This window comes from Phyllobates terribilis, unplaced genomic scaffold (assembly GCF_046119375.1).
Source record: "Phyllobates terribilis strain yellow unplaced genomic scaffold, ASM4611937v1 Scaffold_1__5_contigs__length_1240528914, whole genome shotgun sequence".
In the NCBI taxonomy this organism is placed as follows: Eukaryota; Metazoa; Chordata; class Amphibia; order Anura; family Dendrobatidae; genus Phyllobates; species Phyllobates terribilis.
The window spans coordinates 208764949-208781492 of NW_027362761.1; positions in this window are offsets into that span (position 1 = coordinate 208764949).

Sequence of the window (16544 nt, forward strand, 5' to 3'; positions counted from 1 at the left end):
TAGTATTCCCTCCTCTGTGTCCATTTCTTAAAAATCCTATACAACTTAAAATGTACCTATAATTCATGCACAGAACATCATCACTGCAGACCACTTAACAAAGGCTGATGGCATTACCGGAGTGGTGGGATTAGAAGCATGGATGATTTATAAGATAAATAATAATTTTTGGTTCTTCAATACTCTTTGAACGTTCTTTTTTACAATTCCTTGAAAACTACTTAACCCTAGAACGCATACCTGGGGCCTCACAGGCCCGCCCTGTTAATTGTTTTCTATTTTCTGCAAGATTACTGTAGTTAGAATTTTGAAACTCTAGGTATTCCTCAGTTATATAGTTGTTTGTCATTTTTGTTTGAGTTATTCCATGTTATTTGCCCACGGGCCTAAAAGGCCCCAGGTATGTGAAAATGTAGATTTTTATGGTCATGCGTTCTAGGGTTAAAAAATGGACGCATAACTTATGCACAGAAAAATGGTCAGGCATATCTCATTCAATAGCACAATACCAATGTATGAGTAAAAAATATGGTAACAAATCAGCTTTAGATATACATGATTAGAACATATTATAGACCTATAACAGATTTAGAGGCTAAAAAAAGGGTTACTTATACTACTTTGAGTAATAATCTTTAAAACTATTAATTTACCTCATCAAAAGTGACAATGTCATTTTTTTTGATAATTCGGTCTTACAACTTAAAAAATTAAAATTCTAAATCTTTATTTTCAATCATTACTCTGCTTTATAAAAAAGACATGATTTCCATTTAATTCTCAGCTACTTTTCCTAAATTATGAGCAAATAGATCGGCCACACTCAGCAAAAACATCTAAAAAACAACAGCCTCCTCCATAACCCAATAGCTGTCCTTTCCATCACCAAGAGTAGTGTGTTTTCTGCCACCTTAGGCAAAACAAAAAGGTTAATCCATTTGCTTATAATTTAGGAAATCTCATATTAATTTAATATTCACCTAATGTACTCCTCGAGGTTTTAAACTGTTTTGTAATATGGGTATATGTTAAACCTATAATTAGTGTTGAGCCACCCCCGTAGTGTTCGAGTTCGGTTCGGTTCGTCGAACACCCGTGTGTTCGCCGAACTGTTCGTCGAACTGTTCGTCGAACACTTTCGAACACCGTTAAAACCAATGGCAGGCAAACAAAAACACATAGAAACACATAGAAAACACCTTCAAAGGTGTCCAAAAGCTGACAAACTGCTCAGAAGACATAACTAACACATGGAAAAGTGACAAGTACATATAGTCATGCGAAAATAAAAGAGGTGGAGGAGTAAAAGGAGGGGGAGACACAGATATAGGCATGTCATGCCCTTCTAAAATCCAAAAAGTGAGAAGCCGACACGGCCAGTCCGCTCCTGCCCGTGCCACCTCCGTGTCGCCGGGTTTGTGCCAGAGCCACGGTGAACCCTGACGGCCAGCCCCCCTCTCCCAATACTGGTGCCTGTCCGCTGGTGGGTCGAGCGAGCCCCCCTGTGGTGGAGGCAGCTCTAAGCTTTTTAATTTAAATTGTCTCTCTAATTTGAATGAATACACTTTAAATCCATTTACAAGGATCTATTGGAGGGCAAGTCTCATGCCAGCAGCCGCGGTAATTCCAGCTCCAGTAGCGTCCACTAAAGCTGCTGCAGTTAAAAAGCTTTTATAAGGATCGAGCTCGGCTGTCCACCGCAAGGCATCCTACTGCCAGTCCCAGCCCCTATGCCTTGGGGTGCCTCCTGATGCTCTTCACTAAGTATCCCATGGTCCCGAAGCATTTCCTTTGAAAAAATTAAGTGTCTAAACTACAGGTGGTGCAGCTTGCTTAACAGCCGGGATAATCCGCTCACTAGCAGACACTGCTACTAGGCACAAAGTATTTCCTGGGCTAGATGCAGTTAAAAATTTGTAATTAGATACTCTCGTTGGATGCTGAGAAAGCATTCCATAGAGTCTCCTGGCACGCCATATATGATTCTCTTAAAAAGCTTGGGGTAGGGGTCTAGGGGACCCTTTTATAGCCAAAATCACGGCCCTGTATCGCAATACGTCACCTAGGCTGAAGATAAATGGAACTGTAGCACCCTGAGGGCTCGGTTGCTACAGACGTATTGCACCTCACCCAGAGGTGTGATATCTCACTCTCAGGTAAGGATGGAGTGTGGATCAGGACCCGACACCTGCATGCATTACACCACATTGCCGTGGGGCAGGGCGACCAATATGCCCCTGAGATGGGCACGACAGTCCCTGTCCCTGGCTGGAGTGGGGGGAGGGAACACTGAGGAAGGGGAACCCTGTAGTGCAGGAACATGGAGGAAGCAGTTCCTGTGTGCATTGAGAAGGGAGTATAAAAGGTGGGCACCATCTTAGTTCAGTGCAGAGAAGTCTGAGCAGAAGTGGCAGGGAGCAGGGGCTCTGCATGAGCTCTGCTCCGGAGGCGGGCCTAGTAACAGAGGCCCAGGCCTGGAAGAGGGAGAAGGAAGGAAGAGGAGCGGAGAAGGCTCCAGGAACGAGTAATGAAGGGATCCCAGGGGTGCGGACGGGCGAGTCGCCACCGCACGCCCGAATCCACCTGCGTGGAGGGGTCAGGCCAAAGGGGGAGACCGGTCCCCGAACTAGTGGAGGCAGGAAACGACCCTCAGCTAGAAACCGGAGGCTCTGACATTTTATGTGGCGCAGCCCCTCGCTACACCCGCTAGGAAGGCACCACATAGGGTCAGGGAAACTGGCGCCAAGTTTACCAAGAGGAGGCCCGAGGCAGCCGGACAGAAGTGTTGGTAAGAAAGGCCAGACAAAGGACACACAAAGGGGGTCCTGTGAAGTGCTCCAAAGTTATCTGGGAGTTGTGTGAGCCCCTCACCTGGTGAGCACAGTACGACGTGGGCAGCCGTTACCTGCAGACGTGGTCTGGATAATAAGAACTGTGAGTAAAGGCCCTGAACTGCATCACTGACTCCGTGTCGTTACTGCTGCTGCCCTGCACCATCACCCCCATCCTCCGCATACACTGCCCTGAGGCTATACTCCTCCCGTGGGGAGTTATGCTACGCTCTGCTGCACCCACAACACCAGCCTCAGTGGTCTGCCCTGTAGCGGCGGTTCACTCTGACCGCAATCCACGGGTTGCGTAGTCGGACATTTAAACATGAAAACCACATAAATAGTTCCGCCACTGGTTTGACCGCCCTGAGCCACGGAACTGGGTCGCCGCCACGAAGACTACAACCACCAGCATCCACCAAAAAGGGTCCGGCTCCGGGTGTCCCAAGGCCCAGGGGGTGCGTCAGAACATTTTCATCACCTTTCACAATCACCAATGGGACAAGGCAGTGATGTCCTCTGTCCCCTCTCTTATACATCCTAGTGACGGAGCACCTGCTCTCATCAATTCGCCATAACCCCAATATTAGGTGGATTGAGGTGGGAGGCACCGAGTACAAGTGCTCTCTATTTGCTGATGATGTCCTAGTATATATCACTCAATCACATATATCCATCCATGCTGTTATGGCTGAAATAGATCACTTTGTTACATTGTAAAATTTTAAAATCAATGCAGCGAAGTCTGAGGCCCTCGATGTCTCCCTCCCCAAATCCATATAGGATTCCATCCAGTCCAACTTTCCCTTTGCCTGGCCCTCACAGGGTATCAAATACTTAGGAATTCCTATTCATAGAGACCTCTCCCATCTATGTTATCTTAATTTTGGGCCCTTTATTGAACAACTCCATACAGACCACGGTTGGCAAGTTAGAACTGTAAGATTCACTACGTGAACCACTGGTGTTTTGTGGAAAAGCACATGTACACTGCGTTCCAAATTATTATACAAAAAGTGTTTAGGAGTGATAAGGGAAGAATTTGTTTGTTTGTCAGTTAAACTCATTGATGGTGATGTGTGTCAGGGCTCTTTATATCACTGTAAGCAATTGCAGACACCTGTGCTAATTAGTTTGGCAGGTGTGTCCAATGAAAGGCAAGACTACTTAAGAAGGCTCTCTCACATTATTAAGCAGCCTACATTTTCTGCCAAAATGGGAAAGAAAAAGGATGTGTCGGCTGCTGAGAAGCAACAAATTGTGGAGTGTTTAGGTCAAGGCATGACTACAATCAACATTGTGCGATGATCAGGATGAAGTGTCTTGGCAATCAAGAAGTATGTAGCTGATTCACAGTACACACGTGTGCGTGCTGATAAGGGCAAATTGAGGACTCTTTCCTACAGGCAATTACGTCAGGTTGAAAGAGCAGCGGCAAAAAAGCCTTGTCATAGCAGCAGACAAGTTTTTGAAGCTGCTTGTGCCTCCAACGTCCCCCGAACAACAAGATGCAGGGTCCTTCAGAGGTTTGCAGCTGTGCATGCGCCATCCTGTCGACCTCCTCTATCCACTTCACACAAGCAGAAACGGCTCCAGTGGGCCAAACATTACATGAAGACTGATTTCAAAACTGTTTTGTTCACGGATGAGTGCCGTGCAGCGCTCGATGCTCCAGATGGATGGAGTGGAGGATGGCTGGTTGATGGACACCCCACGCAAACACGGCTACAGCGCCAACAAGGAGGAGGTGGAGTAATGTTTTGGGCTGGAATCATGGGGAGAGAGATTGTCGGCCCCTTTAGGATCCCTGAAGGCGCTAAAGATGAACTCCATAATGTATGTGGATTTTCTCAAACAGCACTTCCTGCCATGGTTCAAGAAGAAGAACCGTGTATTTCACAGCAAGATCATTTTTCTGCATGATAATGCACCATCTCATGCTGCACATAAAACATCTGCATCTCTGGCTGATATGGGCATAAAAGGGGACAAACTTATGGTGTGACCCCCATGCTCCCCTGACCTCTACCCCATTCAGAACCTTTGGAGCATCATTAAAAGGAGTGTCTATGATGGCGGGAGGCAGTTCACATCTAAGCAACAGCTCTGGGAGGGTATTCTGTCCTCATGCAAAACAATTGAAGCAGAAACCATCCAAAACCTGACAAATTCAATGGACGAGAGAGTTCAGAAGCTCCTTTCGAACAAGGGGTCCTATGTGAAAATGTAACATCACCTAGAATAAAGTTTTGAGTTGAAAACTGTTTGATTTCAGTTTCTAACAACCTGCTAATGCTTATAATTTCAAAAATGACCATTTTTTTGGTCTTTATTAAAATGAAAAGGTTGATCGAAAAGTTTGGGGGATCTAAGAGTGTGGCAACCCAGTAGTCATGATTACTTCGAATTCTGACAATATGAGGGTCATGCTGCAGGTAGTGCAGCAAGAAGGCACTTATGTGCCTTGCGCATCTCGGAGCCCCAAAATTATTTTCCGGGCTAGATGCAGCTAAAAATTATTTTTAATTTTAAATCTGGTGAAGCTTTAGTATAGATGGCCTAATAGGATCAGTGCTGCACACTGCTACAAAGCCCAAATTATTTTCCAGTCAAGATACAGATAAACATGATTAGTAATTTGAAAGCTTAAAACGGTTGGTAGGGTGATTTTAACCAATCATCAAGCTTTTACTCTCCCCAGGATGACACAGGGGTAGAAAAGTCATTTCGGATCCATGATTTGTTCATCTTTATGAACGTGAGTCTGTCTACATTATCAGTGGAGAGCCGCGTGCGCTTATCTGTCAGCACACCACCAGCAGCGCTGAACACACGTTCAGACAGAACGCTGGCTGCGGGGCATGACAAGATCTCCAAGGCGTAAGTGGCTAGCTCCGGCCATTTATCCAGATTGGAAGCCCAAAAAGAGCAAGGGTCCAGTGACACAGTCGTGGCTTCAATGTTTACTTGGAGATACTCCTGTACCATCGTCTCTAGGCGTTGACTATGTGTCAGACTTCTTGTCTCCTGTGGCCTTGCAAAGGATGGGCTAAAAAAGTGGTGAAATGATTCCGCAAAATTGATGTTACCAGCAGATACTGTGGTTCTGTTACGGTTTGAGTGCTGAACACTTGACGGTCCCACGGTTGGCAAGTTGGAACTGTGAGAATCACTACGTGCACCACTGGTATTTTGTGGAAAAGCACATGTAAGATTCTGCAACAGTCTCTGCTGATACTCCTGCATGCGTGCATCCCTTTCTATGGCAGGAATAATTTCTGCAAATTTACTTTTGTACCGGGGATCTAACAGTGTGGCAACCCAGTAGTCAGGATTATTTCTAATTCTCACAATTCGAGGGTCATGTTGCAGGTAGTGCAGCAAGAAGGCACTCATGTGTGTTGCGCATCCAGGAGCACCAAGTCCATGTTGTGTTGGTGGCGAGGTAACAATCATGCTTCCTTCCTCTGTCCTCTCCCCCCAACCTCGCACAACAGAAATGTGATCAAGGTCTCCCTCATCTGATGAGTCTTCCATCAGTTCGTCCTCCACTTCTTCCTGGGCTCCTGCACCTTCCTCACTAGTTTGGCTGCTACCATGCGCCCTGGTAAAACCATCTCCCCCACCCTCACATGCCTGCCGCCTTGGTGCTGCCGACCGTCTGGACCTTGCAGATGTTAGCCCTTCCGCATACAACTCCTCCTCCTCTACTTCCTCCACCTCCTCTTGTGCCACCACCTGACTCCGAATTCTGTTTAACATGTGTTCCAGCATGTAAATCACCGGAATAGTCATGCTGATAATGGCATCGTCAGCACTAAACATCTTCGTCGCCATTTCAAAACTGTGCAGAAGGGTGCATAGGTCCCTGATCTGAGACCACTCCTCCAGCGTGATTTGTCCCACCTCTGAATCTCGTTGGCCCAGGCTATACGTCAGAACGTATTGCACCAGGGCTTGTCGGTGCTGCCACAGTCGCTGCAACATGTGCAGAGTTGAATTCCACCGGGTAGGCACATCGCATTTTAGCCGGTGAAGTGGCAGGCCCAACGACTTCTGTAGAGATGTAAGTCGCTGAGCTGCGGGATGCGAACGGCGGAAGTGAGCACACAGCGACCGTGCCCTCTGCAGAAGGCCATCTAGTCTGGGATAGTGGGCTAAAAATTGCTGGACAACCAGGTTCAACACGTGAGCCATACAAGGCACGTGTGTGACATTGCCCCGGCGAAGGGCCGCACCCAGGTTTGCAGCATTGTCGCACACGGCCTTCCCTGGTTTCAGGTCCAGTGGAGACAACCATTCATGAAATTGGTTCTCCAGAGCTGACCACAACTCCTCAGCTGTGTGACTCACATTTCCCAGACATTTCAATGTAAAAACCGCCTGATGACGTTGAGCCCTACTGCCAGCATAGTAAGGAGGTGTGCAGGATCCCTTCTGCGCAGTTAGAAAGCTTGTGGCATGACCAGACAGGCTTTGGGTGCAGGTGGAAGACCGAGAGGAGGTTGAGGAGGCAGAAGCAGTGGAGGAACTTTGACATAAAGAGGATTGACGCACAACTCGTGGGGACGGCAAGACTTGGACAGCAGCCCCTTGTCCTGCTGTCACCATAGTTACCCAGTACCCAGTCAGCGACATGTAACGCCCCTGTCCATGCCTACTCGTCCAAGTGTCTGTGGTGAAATGCACCCTGTCACACACAGAGTTTCTCAAAGAAGCGGTGATGTTGTGTGCGACATGCTGGTGGAGCGCAGGCACACCTTTCTTTGAGAAGTAGTGCCGACTGGGCATCTGGTACTGGGGCACTGCGACGGACATAAGGTCTCGAAAATCCTCTGTGTCCACCAGGCGGAAAGGCAGCATTTCTGTAGCCAAGAGCTTGCAGATGGTGAAATTCAACCTCTTAGCTTTCTCATGGCTAGGAGGAAATGGTCTTTTACTTGTCCACATCTGAGGGACCGAGGGCTGGCTATTGTGCTTAGACGGGGTTGATAAGGGTGTCCCCGGCAAACTGCCGGTCTGTGAGGAAGATGCAGGCGGACATGTTAGGTTGCCTTGATCCAAAGGTGGTGCTATCGATGTCGGACAGCGCTCAACACCAGCTGGTGTTACCACCTTCAAAGAAAATGATGACCTGCCAATCACGCTGGCTGTTGCGGGTAAAGAGGTGGCAGGTCTGCGCCCCAAAACAGGTGTGACTGCTGTCCCCCCAGTCACAGAGGATGAAGAGGCCGCGGATGCACAAGATATGGCAGACGGTGATTGGCCCGGCCGGCTAGGCCGCATTGTAGCACACTGAGCTTCCCACTGCAACTTATGCTTCATGTCCATGTGCCGGTTCATGCATGAAGTACTCAAACTATGTATTTTTTGGCCTCTACTTAGCTTTTGCTGACAAATGTTACAGATAACACGAGTTGGGTCATCTTTATCAATCTGAAAAAATGCCCAGGCTATGCAAGGCTTAGCACCCATTCGACCTGAAGAGCCACCACGACTTGTGGTGAGAGGCAGAGTTGTGCTTGAGGATGCAGTTGTTGACGTGCTTCCAGTACTACGTCTCTGTCCAGGAAGGCGCAACCTGACCTCGTCGTCACTAGCATCTTCCTCCACCTCCTCTGCTGACCTCATCTCTTGGCTGACTGTGGGTTGACAGTAAGTGGGATCTCCGACCTCATCATCATCACCCTGTGCGTTATCACACCCGTCGTCCTCAGAGCCAACCTGTTCCTGCCCTGACAAAAAACTAAAGTTGTCGCTCCAATCAGGTATTTGAGTCTTATCATCGTCTTCCTCATTGTCTCCACCAACAGGAGTTACAGTTTGGGAATGAGGGTCTACATTATGGTCAGAACCTTCTGCGTCTGGTCCTGGATCCGACTCATAAAGATTCTGGGCATCAGTGCAGATCATTTCCTCGTCTGGATTCACAGAAGCGCTGGAGTCGACCTCTGATTCCCAGGCTATAGTATGAGTAAACAGCTCTGCAGACTCAACCATCTGTTCTACCTCATACTCAGACGGGCAGCTGGAGATTTGGGAGCTGTGAGGAAGCAAGTGCGATTTGGGTGACACCTTTGAGGACTGGAGTATTTGTGATGTTGAAGTTGATGTGGAGGAGAGCCCACTTAAAGGAGCACTTGATATCCGTTGAAGCACCTGCTGTTTTTGTGCCTCATCTGGAATTTGTAGCGATTGGCGTGGCCGTAAGAAAGGGATCTTATCACATTGTCCGCTAAAAGAAGTAGACATTTTAGTTTGGCTGGAAGATGGTCTTTCTTCTGCAGATGTTACTGTTGCTTTAACACCTACCCCACGGACACAACCTTTTTTCCCCTTCCCAACACGCCTATTCCCCTTTCCACCAGCAGCAGGCCTCTTTCCACTCATTTTGGTGGTTAACTAATTCACAACTCTGGAGTTTTTTGCACAAAAAAACAATGGATGGTAACCGAGCAGAGCTGAGTGGCCAAACTGTGGTATTAGGCCAAAACTATTGGCTGGGTTAGATGCAGAAAAAAATTATTTTGAATTTGCAACCTGATGGAGGTCAGTGTAGATGGACTAATACAAATAGTCCCACACACTGCTAGAAGCCCAAATATTTTTTCAGAGGTACTGTAGATGCAGATAAAAATTATTTTTAATTTGCAACCTGATGGAGGTCAGTATAGATGGACTAATAGACCAAGTCCCACACACTGCTAGAAGCCCAAATATTTTTTCAGAGCTAGATGCAGAAAAAAATTATTTTTAATTTGCAACCTGATGGAGGTCAGTATAGATGGACTAATAGACCAAGTCCCACACACTGCTAGAAGCCCAAATATTTTTCAGAGCTAGATGCAGAAAAAAATTATTTTTAATTTGCAACCTGATGGAGGTCAGTATAGATGGACTAATAGACCAAGTCCCACACACTGCTAGAAGCCCAAATATTTTTTCAGAGCTAGATGCAGAAAAAAAATATTTTTAATTTGCAACCTGATGGAGGTCAGTATAGATGGACTAATAGACCAAGTCCCACACACCGCTAGAAGCCCAACTATTTTTTCAGAGCTAGATGCAGAAAAAAATTATATTCAATTTGCAACCTGCTGGAGGTCAGTATAGAAGGACTAATAGAACAAGTCCCACACACTGCTAGAAGCCCAAATATTTTTTCAGAGCTAAATGAAGAAAAAAATTATTTTTAATTTGCAACCTGATGGAGGTCAGTATAGATGGACTAATAGACCAAGTCCCACACACTGCTAGAAGCCCAAATATTTTTTCAGAGCTAGATGCAGAAAAAAATTATATTCAGTTTGCAACCTGATGGAGGTCAGTATAGATGGACTAATAGAATGATGCTATGCCCAAAAGATTTTACTTCACTAGGTGCAGTAAAAAAATTGGTATTCTATACACAGGTGTTATATCTTGCAACACAGATAGGCTACTCCACTGACTAACACACTCTGCAATAGGCCAAAAAGGATTAGCTTTGCTAGATTCAGCCAAATGCTGTGAAAAAAACTTGCACAGCACTGGCACAGACCTGCCTGGCAAAAACTGATAGGAACTCATGTAACCTAGTCCTGAAAAGGACTCCAATTACAATTAGTCTTTACTCCCACAACCTATCTATTTAAGAGCACAGACCTCCCTGATAAAAGTCGTAGTAAGTGCTGTAACCTAGTCCTTAAAAGGACTGCAATCACAACTATTCCCTACTCCCAAGCTATCTGTATATTTGTGCGAAAATTGGCTTGAAATTAACAAGGTATAGCGCACACAGCAACAGCGGTGCCGTCTAACACGCAGCTGCAGCAGTGAGAAAATGGTGGCGACGGGGAAAATGGCTTGGTCTTATAGGGCAAGGACATGTGACATACACTGCCAATGACACATGCCCTTGCTTGTGTGAAAAAAAGCACTTCGCTCCGTGTGTGCGCTGCTGATAGGCTGACAGATTGCACCTCCCCACTGCAAATGCGGGAAAGAGAAAAAAAAATGGAGATCTTCATTGTTCCTGCAGAGATCCATCCCCTGCCCCTCCCCCCACCCCGCTGTACACTCAAACTGCGTATTAACATTAATTTTCATCATTACTGAGAAAAAATCCAGTTATGATTTTGGTGCACGAACAGCTATCGAACATAACCTCGAACAGCCGAATTTTTCTCAAATTGTTCGTGTTCGCCGAACGGCTCGAACACCACCCAAAACAGCTCGAATTTGAGATTGGCGAACAGTTCGAGTAGAACAACGCTCATCTCTACCTATAATTTGTTCAAAATTTTTCAATACTGGCCACAAAGCAGGGAATGTGTCAAACTCACAAATAGGTAGAATTTACCTAAAATTTCCGTCCGCTAGCAGATTGTTGATATAATGGTCCCGCTGGTCTTTGAAAACTGTTTTGCATGACTTTTGAGCTGACCATACACAGGTTACAGCTATGGCCAATCCCTGGCTTCACCAGTGATGATACTATGCTGCATAAATGCATTGGCCATTGACAAGTCATATCTGTCCCGATGGTACTGTTGGGATCTAATTGTCGCAGGCTACTCTAACTAGGACCAGCAGGACAAATGGGCGCGCAGCACTGGAAATTACGTGAAGATGTACAAGGCAAGCAATAATTTTGAGTATTCCCTCCTCTGTGTCCATTTCTTAAAAATCCTATACAACTTAAAATGTACCTATAATTCATGCATAGAACATCATCACTGCAGACCACTTATCAAAGGCTGATGGCATTACCGGAGTAGAGGGATTAGAAGCATGGATGAATTATAAGATAAGCAATAATTTTTGGTTCTTCAATACTCTTTGAACATTAATTTTTTACAAGTCCTGGAAAAACACTTAAAAAATGGACCTATAACTTATGTACAGAAAAATGGTCAGGCATATCTCATTCAATAACACAATACCAATGCATGAGTAAAAAATATGGTAACAAATTAGCTTTAGATACACATGATTAGAACATATTATAGACCTATAACAGATTTAGAGGCTTAAAAAAGGGTTACTTATACTACCTTGAGGAATAATCTTTAAAACTCTATTAATTTACCTCATTAAAAATGACAATGTCACTTTTTTTGATAATTCGGTCTTAAAACTTAAAAAATTAAAATTCTAAATCTTTATTTTCAATCATTACTCTGCTTTATAAAAAAGACATGATTTACATTTAATTCTCAGCTACTTTTCCTAAATTATGAGCAAATAGATCGGCCACACTCAGCAAAAGCATCTAAAAAACAACAGCCTCCTCCATAACCCAATAGCTGTCCTTTCCATCACCAAGAGTAGTGTGTTTTCTGCCACCTTAGGCAAAACAAAAAGGTTAATCAATTTGCTTATAATTTAGGAAATCTGATATTAATTTAATATTCACCTAATGTACTCCTCGAGGTTTTGAACTGTTTTTTGATATGGTTATATGTAAAACCTATAATTTGTTCAAAATTTTTCAATACTGGCCACAAAGCAGGGAATGTGTCAAACTCACAAATAGGTAGAATTTAACTAAAATTTCCGTCCGCTAGCAGATTGTTGATATAATGGTCCCGCTGGTCTTTGAAAACTATTTTGCATGACTTTTGAGGTGACTGTACACAGGTTACAGCTACGGCCAATCCCTGGCTTCACCAGTGATGATACTATGCTGCATAAATGCATTGGCCATTGACAAGTCATATCTGTCCCGATGGTACTGTTGGGATCTAATTGCCGCAGGCTACTCTAACAATGACAGGCAGGACAATTGGGCACGCGGCACTGGAAATTACGTGAAGATTTACAAGGCAAGTAATAAATTTGAGTATTCCCTCCTCTGCGTCCATTTCTTAAAAATCCTATACAACTTAAAATGTACCTATAATTCATGCACAGAACATCATCACTGCAGACCACTTAACAAAGGCTGATGGCATTACCGGAGTGGCGGGATTAGAAGCATGGATGATTTATAAGATAAGTAATAATTTTTGGTTCTTCAATACTCTTTGAACATTAATTTTTTTACAAGTCCTGGAAAACTACTTAAAAAATGGACCTATAACTTATGTACAGAAAAATTGTCAGGCATATCTCATTCAATAACACAATACCAATGTATGAGTAAAAAATATGGTAACAAATCAGCTTTAGATATACATGATTAGAACATATTATAGACCTATAACAGATTTAGAGGCTTAAAAAAGGTTTACTTATACTACCTTGAGGAATAATCTTTAAAACTATTAATTTACCTCATCAAAAATGACAATGTCATTTTTTTGATAAATCGGTCTTAAAACTTAAAAAATTAAAATTCTAAATCTTTATTTTCATTCATTACTCTGCTTTATAAGAAAGACATGATTTACATTTAATTCTCAGCTACTTTTTCTAAATTATGAGCAAATAGATTGGCCACACTCAGCAAAAACATCTAAAAAACATCAGCCTCCTCCATAACCCCTCTAGCTGTCCTTTCCATCACCAAGAGTAGTGTGTTTTCTGCCACCTTAGGCAAAACAAAAAGGTTAATCCATTTGCTTATAATTTAGGAAATCTCATATTCATTTAATATTCACCTAATGTACTCCTTCGAGGTTTTGAACTGTTTTGTAATATGGGTATATGTTAAACCTATAATTTGTTCAAAATTTTTCAATACTGGCCACAAAGCAGGGAATGTGTCAAACTCACAAATAGGTAGAATTTACCTAAAATTTCCGTCCGCTAGCAGATTGTTGATATATTGGTCCCGCTGGTCTTTGAAAACTGTTTTGCATGACTTTTGAGCTGACCATACACAGGTTACAGCTACGGCCAATCCCTGGCTTCACCAGTGATGATACTGTGCTGCATAAATGCATTGGCCATTGACAAGTCATATCTGTCCCTATGGTACTGTTGGGGTCTAATTGCCGCAGGCTACTCTAACAAGGACCAGCAGGAGAAATGGGCACAGGGCACTGGAAATTAAGTGAAGATTTACAAGGTAAGTAATAATTTTGAGTATTCCCTCCTCTGTGTCCATTTCTTAAAAATCCTATACAACTTAAAATGTACCTATAATTCATGCACAGAACATCATCACTGCAGACCACTTAACAAAGGCTGATGGCATTACCGGAGTGGCGGGATTAGAAGCATGGATGATTTATAAGATAAGTAATAATTTTTGGTTCTTCAATACTCTTTGAACATTAATTTTTTACAAGTCCTGGAAAACTACTTAAAAAATGGACCAATAACTTATGTACAGAAAAATGGTCAGGCTTATCTCATTCAATAACACAATACCAATGTATGAGTAAAAAATATGGTAACAAATCAGCTTTAGATATACATGATTAGAACATATTATAGACCTATAACAGATTTAGAGGTATAAAAAAGGGTTACTTATACTACCTTGAGGAATAATTTTTAAAACCCTATTAATTTACCTTATCAAAAATGACAATGTCACTTTTTTTGATAATTCGGTCTTAAAACTTAAAAAAATAAAATTCTAAATCTTTATTTTCAATCATTACTCTACTTTATAAAAAAGACATGATTTAAATTGAATTCTCAGCTACTTTTTCTAAATTATGAGCAAAAAGATCGGCCACACTCAGCAAAAACATCTAAAAAACATCAGCCTCCTCCATAACCCCTCTAGCTGTCCTTTCCATCACCAAGAGTAGTGTGTTTTCTGCCACCTTAGGCAAAACAAAAAGTTAATCCATTTGCTTATAATTTAGGAAATCTCATATTAATTTAACAATCACCTAATGTACTCCTTGAGGTTTTGAACTGTTTTGCAATATGGGTATATGTTAAACCTATAATTTGTTCAAAATTTTTCAATACTGGCCACAAAGCAGGGAATGTGTCAAACTCACAAATATGTAGAATTTACCTAAAATTTCCGTCCGCTAACAGATTGTTGATATAATGGTCCCGCTGGTCTTTGAAAACTGTTTTGCATGACTTTTGAGCTGACAATACACAGGTTACAGCTACGACCAATCCCTGGCTTCACCAGTGATGATACTATGCTGCATAAATGCATTGGCCATTGACAAGTCATATCTGTCCCGATGGTACTGTTAGGATCTAATTGCCGCAGGCTACTCTAACAAGGACCAGCAGGACAAATGGGCACGCGGCACTGGAAATTATGTGAAGATTTACAAGGCAAGTAATAATTTTGAGTATTCCCTCCTCTGTGTCCATTCCTTAAAAATCCTATACAACTTAAAATGTACCTATAATTCATGCACAGAACATCATCAGTGCAGACCACTTAACAAAGGCTGATGGCATTACCGGAGTGGCGGGATTAGAAGCATGGATGATTTATAAGATAAGTAATAATTTTTGGTTCTTCAATACTCTTTGAACATTAATTTTTTACAAGTCCTGGAAAACTACTTAAAAAATGGACCAATAACTAATGTACAGAAAAATGGTCAGGCATATCTCATTCAATAACACAATACCAATGTATGAGTAAAAAATATGGTAACAAATCAGCTTTAGATATACATGATTAGAACATATTATAGACCTATAACAGATTTAGAGGCATATAAAAGGGTTACTTATACTACCTTGAGGAATAATTTTTAAAACTCTATTAATTTACCTTATCAAAAATGACAATGTCACTTTTTTTGATAATTCGGTCTTAAAACTTAAAAAATTAAAATTATAAATCTTTATTTTCAATCATTACTCTGCTTTATAAAAAAGACATGATTTACATTTAATTCTCAGCTACTTTTTCTAAATTATGAGCAAATAGATCGGCCACACTCAGCGAAAACATCTAAAAAACATCAGTCTCCTCCATAACCCCTCCAGCTGTCCTTTCCATCACCAAGAGTAGTGTGTTTTCTGCCACCTTAGGCAAAACAAAAAGGTTAATCCATTTGCTTATAATTTAGGAAATCTCATATTCATTTAATATTCACCTAATGTACTCCTTCGAGGTTTTGAACTGTTTTGTAATATGGGTATATGTTAAACCTATAATTTGTTCAAAATTTTTCAATACTGGCCACAAAGCAGGGAATGTGTCAAACTCACAAATAGGAAGAATTTACCTAAAATTTCCGTCCGCTAGCAGATTGTTGATATAATGGTCCCGCTGGTCTTTGAAAACTGTTTTGCATGACTTTTGAGCTGACCATACACAGGTTACAGATACGGCCATTCCCTGGCTTCACCAGTGATGATACTATGCTGCATAAATGCATTGGCCATTGACAAGTCATATCTATCTCTATGGTACTGTTGGGGTCTAATTGCCGCAGGCTACTCTAACAAGGACCAGCAGGACAAATGGGCACGCGGCACTGGAAATTAAGTGAAGATTTACAAGGTAAGTAATAATTTTGACTATTCCCTCCTCTGTGTTCATTTCTTAAAAATCCTATACAACTTAAAATGTACCTATAATTCATGCACAGAACATCATCACTGCAGACCACTTAACAAAGGCTGATGGCATTACTGGAGTGGCGGGATTAGAAGCATGGATGATTTATAAGATAAGTAATAATTTTTGGTTCTTCAATACTCTTTGAACATTAATTTTTTACAAGTCCTGGAAAACTACTTAAAAAATGGACCAATAACTTATGTACAGAAAAATGGTCAGGCATATCTCATTCAATAACACAATACCAATGTATGAGTAAAAAATATGGTAACAAATCAGCTTTA